The following is a 20,861-nucleotide window of genomic DNA, read 5'->3' as shown; positions in this document are numbered from 1 at the left end:
CATCTGGGCTGAGCTCCTGATTGAAGGCCTTGGGGGGAATTCTTGTTCCAGCTCTTTCAAACTGTTGGCAGAATTAAGTTCTCTGTAGCGATGGGATTAAGGACCTCATGTCCTTGCTGGCTGTCAGGAGTGCAGGAGGAGGCACTCTCAGCCCCTGGAAAATACCTGCATTCCCTTGTCACGTGCCCCCTCCATCTGGGAGGCAGCAATAGCAGCTCTAGACCTTTTCGTGCTTTGAATCCCTCTGACTCTCCCTTTCAGCTAGAGAAAACCCTCCGCTTTAAAAGGACTTTCTGAAATGGAAGATGGTGCATGTACATCGCTCAGAACAGTGCCTGGCACATAGGAGTAGACGATCAATCAAGGTCAACTTTGGGACAATACATAGAAGGTTCTAAATAGACCCCTGGGGAATAACTGGGTGAATGACTAAATGCATGAATGAATGAGCCAAAGGAAAAAAAAAATCAGCAGTGGAGGGAAGAGTTCCTATTTTGGAAGGCAGAGGCAATCAGCAAGGGATACCTCCCACAGTGAGGGGACGGTCTGATATGAATCCCATTAACCTGTACGAAGTGAGGATTCGATTTATATAGCTACTAAATAAGGCTTTCATCCCGCAGTGTGGGGTACACCTTCTAAGCCTGGCTTCTCTCCTCAGAACACATCCAGCTCCGAGGCCCCAGGAAGCCATACTAGCAATTAGAGCCAAAGGAGCAAACTTCAGTCTCTAAGCACTTTCCCTGTAAGCTTCAACTTGCTTATGGGATCTTTATGTCCCTCCAACACAGACTCTGTGCTAGGCACCCAGCAACCATCCCACCAGATGCTGATGTGGGTTCTGGCTGGAGGGAATTGGGTGCTTAAGTCCTTTAACAGCTCAAGTGTTTGTAATCTTAACTGTTGTCTGAGCAGCATTATCAAAACATTGTTAGCAGCACTAATGCTGCAAAACAACCCAAGAACCAGACAGAAACAGGACGAAGTTGGAACCTGGTATCTGATGGATGGAAGTATGCCTGATAAACTTACAAGCAACCCCTGGCTTCCAGGCCTCTTCCAAAGAGTTCTTATAACTTTCTAAAAATATTTTAGCATTGGGTTTTAATTAAACACTTAATATACAACATGCAAATGTATTAATTCTGCTCAGGGAAAAAGATGACTCTTGTATTTGGACATCTCCAGCAAAAGATGACTTGAATTTTCACAGGGGGTTACTAATGGGGCTTCAGTCGTACCCCACCGAGTCCGAACAGCATTGCAGGAGCTGGGAAGCATCCTGAATTAGAAAGACTCGGAGCAATTGTGTTCACCTCTGCATCTCAGACTCAGGCCTAAGACTAAGGCTATAGGAAGTATAAGCTGTTGAAATTAACATGAAGCACTTACAAATGAACTCATTTTCATAGGGTCTCTCTCTCTCTCTCTGATCCTGTGTTCCTCCTTCCTGTTACTATGACTACTCTAAAGTTCTGATCTTTTGGAAAGAATGAGCCAAGCAATCCAGGAAAATACTTCATAGAAATGGCTCCCTAAGGGGCAAGACCATACCCCCTGCCTGAACCCAGGATGGTGGGGAATCTCATTAGGTTGATACCAAAATTCTGGAAGAATGTGGAATCCTGTAAATCAAGTATGCTCATTAACTGCAGATCTATCACAAACTCTTTTGGATTCCAACTTCATTGTTAAAATGTCTTCTAAATCCACGTGGGTCTTGTTTCCTACCTTATTAAAAGGGAATTGGGTAGAAGTCTTTCTCTGATGAGTAGAGATTGGAACTACCCTCGGCTATTTTCAGCACCAACATTCAGTGAACCCGACGATAGCTATAGAGCAGTGGTTCTCCATTGGATGATTCCCTCTCCCCGCCCCAGAAGATTGGGGCAATGCCTAGATATAATTTTGGTTGTCACAACTGAGGAGGTGGGGTGACTGGTGCTGGCCTCCAGTGGGTGGAGACCAGTGATGCATAACTATGTCCTACAACTCCCAGGATAACCTCCACCACAAAGAATTATATCATCCCAAATGCCAGTAATGATGAGGTCAAGAAACCCCAATAGAGTGGTAGAAGAGAGTCTGTAATACAGGTTCCTATATCAGGTGATCACCTAGGGAAGGTTCAAAACAAACAAAAAAACTCTGTGATATGAGAATCCAGTGGGTACTCTGCCATCAACCAGCTGTGTGGCCTTGAACGTATTGAATTCAATGAATTTGCTCATTCCTTTGTCCAACCTCATGAAGAATGGCATGATCTAATCCAGGCAAGGGAAACAAAATATAAGCTAAGTGTAAGGGCTCAATGCAGGAAAGAGCCAGTGTCCAAGGAAGGCCAGAGTGACTGGAAAATACTAAGAGGGAGGGAAAAGCAGAGGAGACCCTTCCAGCCCCTCTAGACCTTAGACAGGAGCTGTGCTTTTATTCTAGGTATAATGAACTACTGTATTTCAAGCAGTGCATAACCAGTAGCATGACCCAGCTTATACTTGAAGTACTTTGTCCTTGTTGTTCACTAAACAAGTTCTAAAGGTGTGTGTTGGATGAGAGGCTTTGCTCCCTGTTGCTGTGGTAAGGAGTTCTGGTAGGAAGGAGGAAGAAACTCTGGGGCTAAAGAGAACACTCAAGGCCTTGGCCGGTTGGCTCAGCGGTAGAGCGTCAGCCTGGCGCGCAGGGGACCCGGGTTCGATTCCCGGCCAGGGCACATAGGAGAAGCACCCATTTGCTTCTCCACCCCCCCCTTCCTCTCTGTCTCTCTCTTCCCCTCCCGAAGCCAAAGTTCCATTGGAGCAAAGATGGCCCAGGCGCTGGAGATGGCTCCTTGGCCTCTGCCCTAGGCACTAGAGTGGCTCTGGTCGCGGCAGAGCATCGCCCCCTGGTGGGCAGAGCGTCGCCCCTGGTGGGCGTGCCGGGTGGATGGACCCCGGTCGGGCGCATGCAGGAGTCTGTCTGACTGTCTCTCCCCATTTCCAGCTTCAGAATAATAACAAAAAATAAATAAAAATAAAAATAAATAAATAAAGAGAACACTCAAGAGGCCCTTGTGTGGTCTTGGGGAACAAAATGAAAAGGTAGAAAACAGGCAGTTCCTCCAACAATTAAACATCATGTTGTCAGATGACCCAGCAATTCTGCTCCTAGGCATACACCCAAGACAAATGAAAACGCGTGGCTACACAAGAACTTGTCCACTAATATTCATAGCAGTATCATTTATAATGGCCAGAAGGTGGCAGTAACTCAGATGTTCATCAACACAAGAATGGATAAACAAAATGTGATGCATCTATATATATAATGGAATATTACCCAGCCATAAAAAGGAATGAAGTGCTGATTCATGCTATAATATGGATAAACTTTAAAAGCATTACACTGAGTAAAAGAAGCCAGACACAAAGGACCATGTTTCCTATGATTTCATTTATACAAAATGTCCAGAACTGGCAAATCTATAAACACAGAAAGTAGATTGGGGGTTACTGGGGACTGGGGAGAAGGGGAAATGAGGAAGGACTGCAAATGGGTACAGGGTTTTTTTTTGGGGGGGGGTGAAAATTTTCTGGAATTAGAGAGCGGTGATGGCTGTACAACCTTGTGAATGTGTTTAAGAAAACAGGGACTCAGACACTTTAAATGGCTGAATTGTTTATTATCTGAGTTAGAGCTCAATAAAGCAGTTTTTAAAAAGGTGACGAATATACCAAAATGGGTGAGAATGAACTAAGGGTGGACTCAAGAGGGGAGACGGATGTGAAGTGAGGGAGGGAGAGGGGACCACAGAGGCCAGGTGCTGGTGTCTCAATGACGCTGCTGCTGCCACTCGTGACAATCCCTTTCGGTGTCACCTTCAATACCCGCACATGCTGATTTTCTCAAAATCTACCTTCCTTCTCATCAGCGTGTAAAGGGATGGGGGTATGCTTTGGGAAAGGAGATTTGTTTTTTTTAGAGACATCAAAAAGCCTACTTTTGGTGACTTTTTATTCTTCTTCACCAGAAGACCTTTGACCCCAGGGGTGCTGAGGGCACTGACTCAGGTCAGCAAAACGTTGAAATCTCAACAGGTTTCCCTCTGGAGGATGTGGTGCGTTTTAAGCCAGATGGCTTCCCCACGTTGGAGTCCTTGTACAGAAAGAGAACTGCAATGGTTCCTTTACTTAGAAACTTCTCTGAGCTTTTTATACACATGCAAGTGTGACTTCTGGTAAAGGCAAAAGCAAAAAGAACATTTATGAGTGTGTGTGCTGATGAGAAATGAAGATAGAAACAAAACAAAACAAAACAAAAAGACCCACCAACACATAATTCATCAATATTAGATAGCAAGCCCTTGTCTCTCTATTATTTTATTTTATTTATTCATTTTTAGAGAGGAGAAAGAGAGAGAGAGAGAGAGAGGAGAGAGAGACAGAGAGAGAGAAGGGGGGAGGAGCTGGAAGCATCAACTCCCATATGTGCCTTGACCAGGCAAGCCCAGGGTTTTGAACCGGCAACCTCAGCATTTCCAGGTCGACACTTTATCCACTGCGCCACCACAGGTCAGGCTTTTTTTTTTTTTTTTTCCTTTTTTTTTTTGAGGGTCCCTTTTAATCTCATTGGAATTGTAGTGACCAATAACAAACATGACAGAACATGACAGAAGTGTTCGAGGCTGGAGCAGAAGTCTACCTTCCTCACAGGATCATGAGACAGAGAGATTCCCTCTGGGTCCAGGAGCCGCCCAAGAAACACACTCTTACATTCATAGCAGTATCTAATTTCCAAAGTTATTGACTTTTCATTCATCCATCCCTTTATTCATGTAATAAACCATTTGCTGCTATACTCACTTGGGGATGTGAGGATAAGAAACCATCCCTGCTCTCAAAGAGTTCACAGGCATAAGGAGAAAAAACAGATGACAGTTAATGATAACCTCCGTAAAAGAAGCATTCACAGAGCGGTAAGGAGGTGGGCACATTATGAAGATTATTAAGGTGGGCACATTGTTAAGGTGCAAGTGGTCTTTTGTAGGTTGTCCCCATAAACCGGGCAGCGGGGGGTATTGGGAAGTAAAAGAAATGATTGGAATCGTTGTTTTCTTTTCGTAGAGTCAAACATCCTCTGAAGTCTGCCCTATTATTAGAGAACCTGAGGTTATTCTCTTGGGATGTCTCAAGGCTTAGGTTAGACCTCAAGTCCAATCAACCAAAGCCAAGTGGTTTTGGTGGCTCCCTGCCCTGCCCCAGCCCCCTCCACTGGCCCCGCTTCCCATCAGGGGAGACAGAGGAGGTGGGTTTTGTTTCCCAGGACTGCACCTCCTCCCCACACCGCGCCCCCGCCCTGGCTCTGTGCAGTCATCTTGGCTCCTGGGTGTGGGAGGATGTTCACCGCAGGCCGGTCTGAGCCCAGGCTCCTCACCCCGCAACACTCCCCCGCAGCCCTCTCCGTGACTCGGCGCCTGGCAGGCCCCGGTGCCCAGGCTTCGGCCTCACATCCAGCCTCCTTTCCCAGGCCCTGCTGCCCCCACCTCCTTGGCAGCTGGCCCACCATGGTTGACCGACAGTGGGTCTGTGATTTTTTTTTTTCTTCCTGCTTGGGCAAAGCCAGTGTTGGTGCGTCAAGGGAGAACCCAAGCTGCGGCCTCCCTCACCATCCCAGGGCCCCTCCCGACTTCCTGGCTGCTGGCTTCGAGGCCCGGGAGGAGCTGCCAAGCCATCCCATCTGAAAAACCAGCTTGTGACCAGCAAACTGAACAAATGCAACACAGGAGTCACCGAGCACATAAACAGGGAGCCCTGCGGACCGTGCCATCTTCACAGAGCCACTTTCCCCGTGGCTTCATTTCCAACTCAATTAGAACCTGGCTAATTAGTTTTGTGCTCTGCACAACAGTTGGAGGAAAAAGGTCACTTTGGTATATATAGTTCTCTCTCTCTCTCTCTCTAAGCCACAGAACTTCCTTCAAGGAACAAGCAGTAACCTCGGCTTCTCAGAAGCAAAACAAGCCAAGTCACACATTTCTATGAATTCTCTCCATGAGCCGGTGATTAGTAATAATAGCAGTAGTCTTATTGATTGAGTGCCGGTGCCGGAATCCACGGACCTCAGCTGTAAGGGAGCCTTCCCGAGACCTGGGGAGCCCATTTCATACTTAAGTGGACTACACCTCAGCGAGGATAAAGAGAGGCGATGCGATCTTGTGGCCAGAAGTCAGGAGAGCCAGGATCCTGCCCTGGCCCTGTCACCCCATTGTGACTTGGGCAAAACTTTTCTTTCCCAATGTAATTTCCAAAGCACTGCTCAAAAACAGTTATTCACTATAATGATAAAATGCATCTTGGTGAATAATTTGATTGAAACTGTTCCTACAACAGAGATGACACTCCAGCAGGTATAAGTGACACATTCCCAGGGCCTTCCAAGATGAAAGAGGATGGAAAGCAGGTGTCCCTTCCGGAACCATGTGCCAGGTAATTTGTGAGGACACTGCCCCCCGTGCTTTGAAACAGAAATAACATTGAAAAAATATGGATAGTGTGTAGATTTGCAGACTTCGAGGATGGCAGTTCTGTGGACCTTTGACATAGCTCCCGTGTTTTAGACAGAGGACACAGAAGCCCAGGGAGCCAGAATGATTCTCAAACTATCCCCAACATCCCATCTATCAGGATTTGTTGAGACAAAGATGTAAGTGCCGACTCCCTTAGAACACCAAGTAAAGCCCTGTCCCTGGATGTGTTGTCATGAATACTCCTTAACCCCTAAAGTTATGTGGAGATATGTGGCTGTCACAATTTCATAGCAGTGAACTTCCAAGCAGCACAGCGCCCTGCTTCAGCTGTCACTCTCTCCCACCCCTCATAGCATCTCTGCTCTCTGTCGCTCTGAGACAACAACCGTGGGCACGATGTCAAGTCCTGGCTCTATTTTCCCCTATATCGCTTCCCCTTCCCTTTCACACTGTTGCCTTTAGTATGCCTGTTCTCCCCATGACGTCTGGTTGCGCGATGTAAGAATTTGTGCCAACAACTGTCCAGAGGAGAACTTTGTGATAAGGACACTTGCCGTGAGAATGCATCTCTGCATTTGAAGAAATTTAGGTGAGCGGCCACTTATAGTTCATTTTGAATAGCTGGACAAGATCAGCACAGCGCAGAATGATGAGCGTGTTCATCATATGTCACCCTCTGTTGTTTTAGATGAGCCCCTTGGTCCCTAAACTGGGTTCAAGAAGACACACCTTGGAGCCTTTGAGAGAATATTTAATTCCAGCCAAATCAGGTAGGGAGCCCAATGAGAATGGGCCTATTGACATGGACTTCTATGAGGTGTGTTCCATTGTGCCAAAGCCCAGTGAGGCTTGCAGAAGTTGTTAGGAGATATTTTATTCTTCCCCAGGTGAAACTGAATAATCATAGTGCATTCCTTATATAGCAGATTCCCCCTGAAGGTATGAATAGATATCAGTGCAGAAAAAAAATAATATTCCACAAGATTTTCACTTCTGGGAAACCAAAACATAAAATATATTAAGTGCTGGGTGAGAGAAGAACCACAACAATAATTTCCTCTTCTGTTCCCATGCTCAAGTTTATTTCTTACTTAAAGCAGGAGGAAAATGTCATTGTTTCTTCTTGTCACCCATAAGCTGTTCCGCATATATCCGGAGGGGCTGATGTTCTTGTTGTGTCTAAGAGGCAATGATATGTTTGTGCTTAGAAGATACTGCAAACAAATTCAAAAGGCTGCTGTTGCCTTAATGGTCTTTCACATGTCCCCTGGGGCTGCTAAAAATGGTTTGCATTCTGTACATAAAAATGGATGGATGGATGGACAGAAAATGGAATGATATAGGAATGAATGGCAGAATTAATTTTTATCCCTTTATCTTCCCAACTAGCACAAAGCCTGACATATACGACAAGCTTTCCAAAAGTGAAGACCTGACACTTAGTGATCTCAATAATGTGTCAGCCGGTCAATGCCCTTTCCGGACTTAGGCTTGAACGAAACTCAGAGGCATCTGACATACTTTGATATTTGTTCGTTCACTGAAACCTAGAATTCAGAAGTCTCACAGAGGTCTTCATGTATCAGGGAAGCACATGACTGGGTACTTGGGGGTAATATAAGGATCCCTATGACTCCAAAACGTTTTCTGAAAACTCTGCCCTTCGTGGGAGGAAACCCAAGAGTGGGGTTAGGTACCAATGAAAGAAAACATGCCTCCTTCCCAGTCTGTCACGGGATAGTCCAGAGTAGTGTTTTTTAATCACTGGTCCGCAGATCTGTACCAGCCCACCAGAAATTTTGTGCCAGTCTGTGAAAAAAGTTAACCACCTGATATTGTATGAAGACTCTTTCTGGGTACCTCCAATTGCTTGTTCGAGTCACTTGCCCACCAGCCCACGAGGGATGGGGGAAGTAGAGGAGGGTATAGGGAAGATACATTGTAATGGAAGGAGACTTGACTGGGGCAGGGTGGTGAACACACAAAACAGTATATAGATGATGTGTTATAAAACTGTGCACCTGAAGGCCCTGGCCGGTTGGCTCAGTGGTAGAGCGTCGGCCTGGCGTGCAGGAGTCCCGGGTTCGATTCCCAGCCGGGGCACACAGGAGAAGCGCCCATCTGCTTCTCCACCCCTCCCCCTCTCCTTCCTCTCTGTCTCTCTCTTCCCCTCCTGCAGCCAAGGCTCCATTGGAGCAAAGTTGGCCCGGGCCAAGATGGCTCTATGGCCTCTGCCTCAGGTGCTAGAATAGCTCTGGGTGCAACAGAGCAACGCTCCAGATGGGCAGAGCATCGCCCCCTGGTGGGCATGCCGGGTGGATCCTGGTCGGGCGCATGTGAGAGTCTGTCTGACTGCTGCCCCGTTTCCAACTTCAGAAAAAAATAATAATAATTAAAAAAATTGTGCACCTGAAACCTGTATAATTTTGTTATTTTTAATAAGTATCACCCCAATAAATTCAATGAAAAGGAAGAATAAAAGAATGTGAGCATCTAGAAGCCAAATTGTGTTGGCCTATAACTTTAAACCAAGCAGTTCCACCCTATCGCATGGAAAATGGATAGCAATCTCATGTTGGTGCCCAAGTTTGGAAAATGATTCCTATACAAATGAAATGTGTGGACTTGTGCAATGGCCAAGGAGGACTGGCACAGAGGCCACACTCAGCTCAGGGAGTTTCTGGAAACAGACCATGTAAATTCCGATGAAGTTGGTGGGTGTTATATTAGTGACTAGACTCTTAGTTGCCACGGGCGAGCTGAAATCAGATGACACCAGGATGATGGAGGGAGGCGAGATATTAGCAACTCTGACAGCAGATGTGAATGCAATTTCAGGGGCATGAGTCTAATTATTTTTATTTTTTATTTTATTTTATTTTTTGTATTTTTCTGAAGTTGGAGACAGACTCCCGCATGCGCCCACCAGGGGGCGATGCTCTGCCCATCTGAGGCGTCACTCTGTTGCAACCAGAGCCATTCTAGCGCCTGAAGCAGAGGCCACAGAGCCATCCTCAGTGCCTGGGCCACCTTTGCTCCAATGGAGCCTCGGCTGCGGGAGGGGAAGAGAGAGACAGAGAAGGAGAGGGGGAGGGGTGGAGAAGCAAATGGGTGCTTCTCCTGTGTGCCCTGGCCGGAGATCAAACCCGGGACTCCTGCATGCCAGGCCGACGCTCCACCACTGAGCCAACCGGCCAGGGCCTAATTATTTTTATGTTTTGATGAAATGCCTCACATAATACTAGGCTATAAGGTGGGAGGCAAGAATGAAGTGAGGAAATCCAAGGTTTTTTCTCTGCCTTTATATCTATGCTCTGAAAAGGCCAGTGTGGGGGTGCTCATCATTCAATTAAACACAAAACTCTCACTTCTCAGTGCACCCTGAGCACATTGACACTCAAAAACAACAAACAAATAGACCCAGGCTCATTTGTGTGTAGCAAACACCAATTTAGGGACGGTCACAGACATTTCAAAAAGAAGGCATTTTTTTAAGAAGGGGAAAAAAAGAGGCTGACCAGGTTGTGGCACAGTGGATAGAGAGCATCAACCTGAGGACCCAGGTTTGAAATCCTGAGGTCGCTGGCCTGAGTGTGGGCTCACCAGCTAGAGTGCAGGGTTGCCGGCTTGAGTGTGGGATCATAGCCCAAAGGTCACTGGCTTGAGCCCAAGGTCACTGGCTTGAGCAAGGGCTCACTGGCTCAGCTGAAGCACCTCCCCTCCCCCATCAGGGCATGTATGAGAATGCAATTAATGAACAAGTAAAGTGCTACAACTATGAGTTGTTGATGCTTCTCATCTCTCTCCCTTCCTGTCTGTCTGTCCCCTGTCTATCCCGGTCTGTCCCTGCCTCTCTGTCTCTCACTCTAAAAAAAAGAAGAAGGAGAAAAAATTAAGTTACAGAAACCCTATATCATTCGCATTTGCCACTTACTTGCTTTCCCACCTGTCCATAAAACAGACTTCCTTGGCTCTGGTCCACTGAGAGTGCCCAAGAAGAGAGTCTTTGGGACACAGGCTCAGTGACACCTTTAGCGCCCACCACCACTGGAAGCCAGAGAGCTGCAAGTGTAGAAATTTCAGCTCAACTGATCATTCTTAAGTCTTCCCCTTCTAATCACTTGTTCTTCTTGTGGGACTGAAAGAAACATAGGAATGTCATAATAATGAGGTTGCCATGACAGTGACAGCATTCTTAGATCAAAGGCTTCACACGTCACACAGAAAATGATTCATTTGCTCAGCTGGTCAATGCTCATGCAACACTGCTGATGCTCCATGCTGGTGATAGATGTTCTTGGGATGGATATGAAGATGGGCTTCCACTTACCAAGGCCGGCCATATGATATGATACAATATGATACAATATGATATGATATGATATGATACATATGATGATGGTGATATACAATGCTATATTATATTATTACATTATGTTACTTTATGTTGTTATATATTACATATTACATCACATTACACTAAACTATATTACTTCATAATATAGAATAGTATATCTTAATTTGTCTATTAGTCTCTTGCCTGTATCCCTCTTACAAGAGATAATAAAAGAAGTAGGTTAGGAGCAGGGATTTGCAACCATGTGTAGATTCTTACCTTGTGCCAGTCACTAGCCGAGTGACCTTGGAAAAGCCCTGTAACGTCTCTGTACCTTAACTTCCTCCTCAGTCAAATGCAAATTACAGCAACATATATCTCAGAGGGCCCATTGTAAAGACCAATGAGTTAAAACTCAGGGCAAGACCTGGGTGCGTAACGTGTACGTGTTGGCTGTTGATGTTATCATTTGAGGGTGGGGCTCTGTGGTATTGAAGTCAGGGGTGGCTCCTCCATGACACTCAGAGAGGCTCAGAGAAGTCCCCTGGTCCCTGTTCACTTTGTTTCAGAGTCTAAGTCTGAGTCAAACAGAGTATATTTTCTCTTTTGCCACAGAGATGCGTTCAGGGGTGGTAGATAACCAAATGACCCAGACCAATCTGTCGACACAAAACATGACTTTGATTGGCCCTGTTGGGGACTCAGACTGAATCCCATGGGTGGGGGGGGGATTTAGAACTGGAACTGCTACAACCATCTCCCCTAGGGAGCCCGGCTGAAGTCCAATCAGCAGAATGTAGGGACCTACAAAAGGAAGGCACGTCCAATAATAACACCATACAAACCCTGTCTGCAGCCTCACCTAGAACCAGCTTTGTCCCTGTTCCTTTCAGTCGTGTGAAACAGTATGTGCCCTTCTTGCTTAAGCCAACTGAGGTCAAACTTTTTCACCTACAACTCAAAGAGGGCTACTTGGCAGTCCATTATTCGCTGACAACCAAGACTCAAAATAAGTAGCAGAACCCCATTTTGAACCCCACTTCCTCTGCCTGACCACTATACCATGCTGCTCCCCAAAGCCACAGAAGGTTCCAGAAGACAGGTCAAGCTACAACCACGGGGATCCCACAAATGAAAGGTGGGATCCAGAGAGGGTTTCGGGAGGCCGCGGCATTGTGTTAAAAACTAACCTTTATTACATGCTTATTAGATGCCAGTCACTGTGCTATATACTTCATGTACAACCTCGCACATGAGCTGTGCCCTGAAGAACGAGCCAGATTTGGGCATGTGGAAACGGGGGCGGGGCAGCATTCTTATTTGACGATTACAAAACAGGCTGTGTGTGCCTCGAAGCAGCTGTGACTCAAGGCTGAACAGGGCCCTCTGCAGTGGCAGCAACCAGGACTGGAAGGCAAACAGCACTTACTTACCCAGGTATTTAACCGCGGGCCTTCATTCATCCAAAATGTCATCCCAGCATCGCTTCCAGGGCCCACACATTTCAACCATGTCTTCTGCCCAGTTCCATCTCAGGAAGACAGAGACTAATCAGTGAACAAGATAAGCATCCTGGTAATTGAGGGATGGGCCCGTTGGACTAGTGAGAGGTGAATGTAAGAATCGTCTTGTTGCAACATAGCAACCAGACAGCCTGCCCCTACCGAAGTCATGTTTTCTGGGACACTTGGCAGCACATTGTGTGTGGGTTAGTACTTCCAAATAAAAAAAAAAAAAAAAAAAAGCAAGGAATCCAAGTGTGTGTTTAGTCACTTTCATATAACGAACACTTACTAAGTATCGACCGTATGCCAAGCACCGTGGTAGGCAAAGGAGTGAGAGGCTTCATTTTAAAAGGCAGGTGGGGAACTGACATGGCATCGCGAGGACTGTACGGCCGTGAGTGTAGAGACTGAACACCCAGCCTGCTTGGGGCTAGTGGGCGTGGGGACCCGGGTAAGGCTTTTAAGAGGAAATCCAAGATCTGAAGACGAGTCGAAATTAGCCAGGAGATAGGACAGAGGGCAGGAAAGAAGGGGAGACATAGAATTCCAGGTGAGCAAAATTATGCAAAACTCCAGAGAGAGAAAAAGAAGATCTAGTCAAGGTTCAGGTAACTACAACTATAAAATCAGGAGCAAAAAACGGCAGAAGAAAACGTTTCCCGCGTCCCTAGTCCACACAAGGAGGCCCCTTTCATGGAAACTGTGTGCGGAGAATATGAACTCAGATATTTGGCACACGCTAATAGATTTTATTCACTTCTGAGCACGTACCAGGGTGACATGTGCCACGTACTTATTATGTATGTTCATCATGGTCACCAAAACCTCTTCACCTTTGACTGAGAAGGAGACTGAGGCCCAGGTGGTTCACCTGACATGTTCAGGTCCCACACCTAGGATGGCGCGGGATTCACACCCTTGTCAACGTGGTACCCAAATACAGCCTCTCCCGAATACGTCTCCTTGTCCAGTGACCCTCAGAGCCCACGCTTAGTTCCTGCACTGCTCTGCCACCAGAGGTTCTCGACGCTGTCCACCTACGACCGCAGCATCCTCTGGCCTGGAGATGCTGGAGAGGCTGGCTCCGCCATTCTGACCCCAAAGATAGTCGAACTTCACCATTCTGACCCAGCAGGCTCCACGACAACCCAGCATGTCAGCTCTGTCTGTGTGCATGGCCGTCTAGTCCGTGTCTACCTGCCTAGGTTCAACCTCAAAGGGCTGCGAACATTCCCTCTATGCAATCCAGCAAAATATTTTTTTTTTTAACTCTTCATGCAGTTCGGTCCCTTTGCAGCCTGAGACGATGGGCTGGAGGAAGACAGGGAAGTGCTCTGCTGAGGTCAGAGGGTGAATGAATAGGCTGTCTCCCAGCCAGCCCACCTTTCTCCCACCCAATCTGCCAGCGCCCACATCCCTGGGCCCTGATTGACAACTCTCACAAAGCCTGGAGTCCATAGTCAGTGACACTTGCCTGGAGAATCCCTGCCATTCCTCCAGAGCCCTGGTGACCCAGGCCGGGTCTGTGGACCCAGCTAGCACCAAGCCCTTAGACAGGAGCCAAACCGCAGCTGGCAGGTCATAAAAAACTCACAGGCTCCCTCCTTCTCTCATTCCCGGGGTTTCTCTGACAGGGGGCGAGATGGGGACCATGGAGGGCAGATTCGCAAAAACCTGCACATGTATGTCCTTTCTAGAGAGACCAGGGAAAACCGATTGCAGCCCAAAGGTGGACATACTGGAAATTCTGAACTCTTTCTGTTCAAGAAAATGACTCGGAGCCTCCAGCTTCAAACTGGCACCAGGAAATGGCAGCGAGGATGGCAATCTAAACAAGAAAAAAAAATGAGCAAGAAAGACCAGATCTCAAAGATGCTTTTATACAGAAGCAGAGTTCCTCTGCTTACGTTTTCTAGGGTACATCTATTTTTTATTAGTCTTCGAGGTCCCGACTTTAGACAACTCCTATACGTTTTTGACAGGTCAAATGTTTACAAAGATCAGAGCAGGTGACACATCAAACAATGAAGTAATCCACCTTGGTTGACAGAGAGCTTTGCCTACCCCATAAGAAAGTAAAGCAGTTATCAATTTTAGAATTGATTAGAAGGATGTGTGTAGGACATCCCGGGTGAAGGGGGGGGGGGGCGGGTAGTGTAGTTTCAAATTACCCCAATTACCAAATAGGCCAATTCAGTATTTATCAGCTTTATTGAGGTATAACTGACAAATAGATATTATATATATTTAAGATATATACTATAATGTTTTAATACATATATACATTGTGAAATGATTACCATTGTCGAACTATTTAAAATATCTATTACCTCACATAGTTACTATCTTCTGTGCGTGTTTGTGTCTGTGTGTGTGTGTGTGTGTGTGTGTGTATATATATATATATACCAAAAACACTTAAGATCTAGCCCCCCTAGCAAATTTCAAGTACACAATGCAGTAGTCTCTGTGCTATCCAGTAGATCTCCAGAGCTTCCTCATCCTGCATAACTACAAGCTTGTACCTTTCTTTTTTTTTTTTCCTGAAGCTGGAAAACGGGGAGAGACAGTCAGACAGACTCCCGCATGCGCCCGACTGGGATCTACCCGGCACGCCCACCAGGGGCGATGCTCTGCCCACCAGGGGGCGATGCTCTGCCCCTCCGGGGCGTCGCTCTGACGTGACCAGAGCCACTCTAGCGCCTGGGGCAGAGGCCAAGGAGCCATCCCCAGCGCCCGGGCCATCTTTGCTCCAATGGAGCCTTGGCTGCGGGAGGGGAAGAGAGAGACAGAGAGGAAGGAGAGGGGGAGGGGTGGAGAAGCAAATGGGCGCCTCTCCTGCATGCCCTGGCCGGGAATCGAACCCGGGACTTCTGCACACCAGGCCAACGCTCCACCACTGAGCCAACCGGCCAGGGCCCAAGCTTGTACCTTTCACCATTATACCCCAAACTTCCCCATTCCCCAGTCCTGGCAACCACCATTCTACTCTCTGTAGCTCTGAGTGTGACGATTTTAGATTCCACATATAAGTGAGATCATACAGTATCTGTCTTTCTGTGTCTTATGTCCCTTAGCACGATGTCCTCCAGGTTTATCCATGTTGTCACAAATGCCAGAATTTCCTGAATTTTTAAGGCTGAATAATATTCCATAGTGAATATGGTACCACGTTTTCTTTATCCACTCACCTGCGGGCAGACATTTGGGCTCTGGCCGGCCTGAATAATGCTGCAATGAATATGGGAATGCGGATACCTCTTCGCGATCTTGGTTTCATTTCCTTTGGATGGAATACCCAGAAGTGGAATTTTTGAATCATATCGTATTTCTATTTTCAATTCTTTAGAAACTTTCATACTGTTTTCCATAATGGCTGGACCAAATTATATTCTTATCAACAATGCCCGAGGGTTCCCTTTTTGCCACATCCTCACCAACACTTACCTGTTGTCTTTTTGAGAATAGCCACGAGTGCAGGTGTGAAGCGATAGCTCACAGGTGGTTTTGATTTGCATTTCCCTGTAGATTAAAGATGTTCTTAAACCCATCGAATAATCTGGTGGGTCATTCTGTGTAATGATTGGGTTCAGAGGGACAGGGTCTACTGGGTCATGCAGGCATCCCCAAACTATGGCCCATGGGCCACATGTAACCGCCTGAGGCCATTTATCCGGCCCCCTGCAGCACTTCCGGAAGGAGCACCTCTTTCATTGGTGGTCAGTGAGAGGAGCACTGTATGTGGCGGCCCTCCAACGGTCTGAGGGACAGTGAACTGGACCCCTGTGTAAAAAGTTTGGGGACCCCTGTAGGGCTTTGTCCCTTCTGATGCTTTTGCCAACCACCCAGGGAGAGGGTAGGACATTCAGAAAAGCACCGACCACTTGTGCAGCCCCTCTGTGGCCTCACAGCACAGGCACAATCTCTGATCCTGACTCTACCCCCATTTTGCAGGTGAGGGACCTGCTTCGGAGAGGTTAAGTCATAGGAAAAGGGGGGGGCATCAATTTCATTTGCATCTGACACAAAGCTGGGAAGCAAATTAAAACTAGTCGATGGCACATTTTAGCGCCACAGAGATTCAGACAAGCGGAGAACAGGCTGAACCTAATGAGATGAAGCCTGCTGGGCATGGTTGTGCGGTTTCTGTGCTGGGGTTCAAAAACATAAGAACACAGAGGATGGGGGAAATGTGAGAAGAAAAGGCCTGGGGCCGCGCACGATGAGTCACCGGTGTTCTGTGTCTGCCGAGAAGCTTGTGCAATTATGGGCTGCAGGAGCAGCAGACAGACTGCGGCTCCAGGAGGCAGAGGGCGGTGGTTGCTCCGTGAGGGGAGGCTTGCACCTGGCGATCCGGGTTCAGTGCTAGGACCTGAACCCTCCAGGGGGGACAACAGCCAGGTGGGCCCATCTGGGACTCAGCCACCTGGAGGCAAGGGCACTTAAAATGCAGGCACAAGTGAAAATGCAAAAGACACTGACTATGTTTGGAATGGAATATGAAAGGCAGGGAGAAGGCATTATCCTGTGGGTTGTTTTCTGCTCCCCAGAGACTCTGAGGGAGCTAAGGATTTATTATGCATGGCCTTGAGTGTATGAAATCAGGACTCGTGTGCAGAAGGGAATATACTTCGTACTAGACAAACAAACAAAAAGCTTTCCTGACAACGTCAAGCACTGTGAGAAGATAGATGGACAGAGTATATGATGAAATGGAAAGGTAGTGAGCGCCCTGTCACTGGAGGTGATCAAGTGCATACTGTTGGGACCACACTTGGGGTTTTGTAGGTACAAGGCACTTTGGTTTCTGTGAACCCTTTCTTCCATTAAAATTTAGTTATAGTTTATGACTCTGTTGGTATGATGACAGACATAATCCATGCTACATTCTAATCACTTCTTTTCCTCTAATTTTAAAAGAAACTTAAAATGTTTTCCTGGGCCCCAGATGGTCTCATAGGTCCTAAGAACGGTGTCTGCTGGGCCTAGGAAAATCGATCCTGCGTGCTGACTCGCATGCCATATTGTTGTAAAGAGGATTCCGATCGCTGGTTGGTGAGACGGTGTAATGGGCAGAACCCTTAAGTCCTCCCAGCCTGAGATTCTATTAGGAGAATTCTGACAACAGAGAGAGGAGTGCTCCAAACCACTCTTTAAGGTTGTTAAGGTGGATGTGTTGTAGGGAGTCCAAGTTATATAACTGTGCTGTATACCATGATTTCATTCTGTAAAAAGTATATGCACAGGCCCCCGTTATTACAGACAGTAGTACCTGAGACCAAGATTAGAGGATTGGGGTGAAAATGAGAAATAGTAGTTCTTTTGTTTGATATCCTCCTATGTCTGTCTTGTTCAAGTATTTATATGTAACAGATGGCCTGCACTGCCCACATCACTGTTACAACTAAATAAAAACACCAGCGATAGGTCTAAAAATGTGACTAATTTTTATTGTGAGGAGCGTGGTGTAGCCCAGTTCTCTGTCCGATCAGGAACACGATCCTGATGAATGAGGCTGGGAGGGTGTCACTGGCATGTAGAATAGCACGTGAGAAAGCTCGGCAAAACCTATTATGCAACCAAGAATGAAGATATAAAGCAGGGCCCCAAGGGGTCCCTTCCCTCAGGCCCCGGCCACCCTTTCAGAAACATACAAATTCAGCAATCATTCGCATCAACACACTCCTCCTGGTAATCACACAAGTATTTAAGTTTGGTCTGTGTTTTCTAAAACTCCGGGTGCCATTTCCCAGGTCAAATGGCCGCTAAATGCCTCTGGAACGGGCCCAGGAATCACCCCACCCCCAGGGGTAGGACAGTGACCCAGACTTTCACAGCCAGCATGACCAACAGCCTGGCTTTTGAGTTATCATGCATAAAAATTGCAATCTGAATAAACACTGTCCCAGTATCAGGTCCCTCTTCTATTCCTCCTTCTTTCTTTCCTTCCTTCCTTCTTTCCTTCCTTCCTTCCTTCCTTCCTTCCTTCCTTCCTCCCTCCCTCCCTCCCTCCCTCCCTCCCTCCCACCCTCCCTCCCTCCCTCTTACTTTCTTTCTTTCTTTCTTTCTTTCTTTCTTTCTTTCTTTCTTTCTTTCTCTTTTTTCTCTTTCTTTTTATCAGTTCTGATTTCAGCACAATAACAATCTTTGAAGGGTTGAACACTTTCGAGACAAATTCCCTCATGGGTGTAAGCTGTGACTAGGATCAAAAGGGATGGTGACAATGGAGAAGCAAATCAGAAGCTGTCCCTAATTGAAGGGAAAGCAAACTCCAAGGAGATGGCTGTGCCCTGGAAAAGGGAACAAGTTATAAAAGGCAGCCATGGGGATCTGTTGATTTGGAATGGCGGGGGGGGGGGGGTCCTTGTCATTGTGTATTTCCACTTATTGCCCTACAACCAATAGAAGTCCTTGCATTCAAATGTTCATGTTTGTACAAAACTATTAATCACCCCCTGTCGGCAGGCCAGATTGGGTGTCTTTTGCAGGTGAAGAACAGGAAGGGAATTGAGCAAATCTGGGGAGACCTGTCCAGGAATTCTCACTTGAGAAAACATCTGGGCTTTTCACATCTCTTGTGCAACACAAACGAGTATTATATGGAATGGTGTGTATTGTGTTCTAAGGAAGAACTCTAGGGAGCCTAAAACAAACAAATAAACAAACAGAATCAATGTAAAAGGAACCATCCCCACACTCTGTCAATGTGACCCAACTGCTATCGCGGTCCTTCGCAAAGGGTACGGATGATGAGTTTCAGGTTTTTTCAGGATCCACAATCCATGTCAAGATCATCCAGTAAGCAATCTCAGCAATGTATGAACAGCCTAGCCCCTTCTCCAGCACTTTGCCCCTAGCCTATCCCAGGCATACACCACCAATCTAAACAACACCCCCTTGAAAGAAACCTACCAACCTCACTAGTCCGTATTTTGCCTCCTTCTCAAGATTACTCCCCATCCCTCTCAGCTTCGTTTCACTGAAATCAAATGTGAGTTGTTCTCTAGCTGCACCAGAAAATCAGAATTTATTGTACATATGTTTGTGTTCCACTTAATAAAAAAACCTATATTTTAAGATAAACTTTGTTAGTAATTCATGAGGTAAGTGACTATTTATGCTAATCACGCAGAAATATATTCTCAAGCCTAATGCATTACATAAATTTGAATGCAAAATGTTCAATTATGAAGTAAATACAGGTAATGCAAATAATAAATTACCTCCAATAAAAATTATAAAAGATGTGTCTTCAAAGAGAAAGCGGCTTTAACTTACAACTGTGAATCGCTTAAAGAGAAAAGAATTAATAGATGCTGAATTACTCTGATGATTATTTAGCACATAATTCACCTATTCATAACGACTCCTAGTAATCAGACTGTTGTTTCACATTCTCCAATATGAGGCAAGACTGTTTCCTCAGCAATTTTGCCCTTATCAGATTATCTCGTCTGATTCTATTAATTTTCTTCCATGAATCTGCTAACAGTGATTTGTGATTTACTTACCCTGCTCACTAAAGACTGTTAAAAGAATATATCTAACACTAGACCTAAGAACAGGCTGTGCCTCCTCATTCAGTGACTTTCCTCACATCACTTCAGTTGGTTTCACAGTGAAATCTAGTGGACTCTGGTTAGTTCTGTGTCAGCTCCTGAGAAAACAAAGAGTTCAGACACTACACTGGATGCATTCTGTTCTTTTCAGGTGATCTAGGTCTGATTCCAACATGATATACCTGAGTAGCTGTAACTCACCACCAGGGAAAAAAAAAACAAAAACTAATAAATCACGTTTAGCTTTTAATTATTGTCATTTCAGACACGAACAGGGTTTTTCTTCGTTTTGCACACATAGCTGCTGTGTAGGTACCGACGTGAATCTACAATTGTGATTTGGATGTTACGGTTTCGCAATCCTCTACATGATTCGACTCATGTCCTCCTCCCTCCCCAAATTCTTCTATAAATATTCACGGCTTTCGGAAACTTTAGTGCTACTGGTTTGAATTGGTCAATAATGACAAATGCATGGTTTCGAAATTACTCTATATTGTTCTACGGAGATTACTAGCATATATATAGCGAGGGGGGGTATTAAGCAGTACGAAAACACGGCTCATATTGTATTATTTGGATGAGATGAGCTTGGAGTGAAGTGAAACAAACAACATGAGCAAAGAAGCCTAAAGAAACGTGGCCTGCCGTAATTGTACAGAATCCAAAACCTGAATAGTACTAATTAAAATGACAGAGCTCAATTGTTGTCAAAGAAACGCCACTAAACGGAGAACTGTAAATGTTTAGACACCCCTATGAATCACTAAGTAATAAAGTAAAAAGGACAAAAGTGGGAATTAAGTTATAAGCCTGAGAGCACGACTGTTACACATCTTAGAAATAATTCCGATCCTCTCTCTTTTTCTTTTCAAGAGAAAATGGGAGACTGTAAAAAAAAAAAAAGAAAGAAAGAAAAAGAAAAAAGAAAAAGAAAAAAAATACCATAGCTTGACAGC

Source organism: Saccopteryx leptura, chromosome 9 (genome assembly GCF_036850995.1).
Source record: "Saccopteryx leptura isolate mSacLep1 chromosome 9, mSacLep1_pri_phased_curated, whole genome shotgun sequence".
Taxonomy (NCBI): domain Eukaryota; kingdom Metazoa; phylum Chordata; class Mammalia; order Chiroptera; family Emballonuridae; genus Saccopteryx; species Saccopteryx leptura.
The sequence above is the reverse complement of the archived record's forward strand: the minus strand, read 5'-3'. Positions refer to the sequence as shown.